Raw genomic sequence first — 2,420 nt, 5'->3', positions numbered from 1 at the left:
AAAATCCGCCGGAAATCCGCCGGTAAAATCTTGTAATTTCAAGATTAATCTGAGTAATTAAGAAATCCGCCGGAAATCCGCCGGAAATTGTTGAAAGTCAATAAAATGTTGACTTTTTTAGCGTCCGCCGGAACGCCGCCGGAAATCCGCCGGAAAATTACCGGCGGATCAATCCGCCGGAAATCGGCGCCGGAAATGCTTACTTTTCTAGTAGTGATTCAAGCACTATAGGAACATTAGCTTCAATCTTTTCCTTCAAGAAAGTATCRTTCATGTCTGTTGCACCATTGAACTTAAATGTGTTTTCCTCACCAACAAACGCGTACGTACAAGGATTGAAAGACCTTGTATTGCTCACGTTTTCTGAATCATCCATGGGAAAGACCCGTGCTCCATAGTAGTTTATGTCTTTGGGTATGGATGATTGACAACAACCATTTCCTGCGCATTGATCACCTACAATATCCTTCGGTGTTGGGCAACGGGTGGYACAACCTGTAGACACGTGCCTAGAATTTGTTTCTGATGTCAACCAAGCATAATCATCGCAGCCGATGACTGTGAACTTATTTACTTCCGAAAAGGTGCACGGACGATCCGTAAAATTTTCCCAAATTCGGAATCCACTTGACATAGTGCCATTTGGAAAATAGYATTTGGAAGCCACGTTATTGGTAGTCCGGATTGCGGAATCAGATATGAGTTTGATTGAGGCTTTATCTGTTTTGGTAAAAAATAGCTTTGGAGGGTGTAAARAAGTATTACAGTAAACGCCAAACTCATGGCTTATAGAACAATTTGAGGGASTTCTCAAGCTAACCTTTTATAGTCTACCACACATGCTGATCGATGTAATATCTTAACCCACCCCAATGGACYGGAGGGTTTTGAGTACTGTTTTGTGCCATCATGGCACTATGACCCGATTCGGACACAAAATTTGAGCAGATCATGGGTTTACAAGACCATCTCCGGAGGTTCTTATGACCACCTCTCTATTTTTTTCGCTTTTTGTTGCCGCCTTACTTTTAACTCGTCAATTTAAGAATTCACATAAAAGTACATAACAATAGTTTTTATAAAATTGTCACTTCAGACAAATTTCATAGAAAGAACCAAAATTTTTATACAAAGAACTTAAAGGGAATGGAGTTTTTCTATGAACTTTCCGCACTGGTGGTTTCTACAGACCATGTCATTTTTTGCTTATAAGAACTTTGAATTAAAGATACTCTAACAAGCCCACACCGTTATGGAATAATATTAAAATTTATTATTATTTGTTTTATTTCAATTTATTGAATTTTGATTAATTGTATTTTAATTGTTGTTTATTTTTAATATTTTATAAACGATAATATTTAAAGTTAATATGCAATTATTTATTTTTTATTGACAACAGAATATTATTTTAATTTTATATATACATATATATAAGTTGTTTCATATAATATTTATGAAATTTTTATGAAATTGTTTCATGTATTTCTTTAAAATTAATATAATGAAGATGATAATATCCATGATTAACACCGTTCACAATAAAAATGATTAATCAACCTCTCATAATTACAAAAAAATGAACAAAATGGAAAATTATAATTGATTGAATTAGGTTTGTACAGTTTGTAAAATAACGTGATTTGCAAAGTACACCTCTATATATATATATATATATGTATATATATATATATATTAAAGTTTTCTGGATACGTTCAATGAATATCCCACCCTAGTAGTTGTTAGTTATATGCTCAAGATTCATTGATAATTTCTCTTATGGAAAACTAAAACTAAATTGCTTGTTTGGTTACTCGGTAAATTGTCATGCATGCAGTCGTCTAGCGTGTATAGCAAGTTCATAGACAAATAATCCAAGTCATCGTAATAATTCAGTAAAACCTATAAATTGTCACGTAGTCGTCTAGCGTATATAGCAAGTTCATAGATAAATAATCCAAGTCGTCGCAATAATTCAATAAAACCTACAAAATGAATGCCACGTCCAAGTGAGGTACCTTTTCCTTGTAGAATTTGAAATTTTGTGGTCCCATAGATATAGATTGTAAATGCTTTAAAATTGTATGGTCGATACAATCTACACGTTTTTTTTATAGGAAAAGTTAATAAAAACTTGAAATTTACTATTTGAATAATTAAGTCGTTGGACAATTTTTGTAAACAAATAAATTCTTAGACTTTTGAACGTATTGAATAAGTTCCTGTAACCTAAAAAAATGGCTGGCTGCCTGTTATACAAGTGAAAATCAGATTAGAAAAAAACTATATCAACTATTAGTTAATATTAAATGCATGAAATAGCAATCTACTTTCATAAATTTTTTTTATTATAACATTCTACTTTTGTTTTTCTTTATTACAACTATATACTTTCAAATTATTTTTCATTAACACATTGC

Source organism: Cynara cardunculus, unplaced genomic scaffold, assembly GCF_001531365.2.
Source record: "Cynara cardunculus var. scolymus isolate 2C unplaced genomic scaffold, CcrdV1 Un_Scaffold_3769, whole genome shotgun sequence".
Taxonomy (NCBI): Eukaryota; Viridiplantae; Streptophyta; class Magnoliopsida; order Asterales; family Asteraceae; genus Cynara; species Cynara cardunculus.
The sequence above is the reverse complement of the archived record's forward strand: the minus strand, read 5'-3'. Positions refer to the sequence as shown.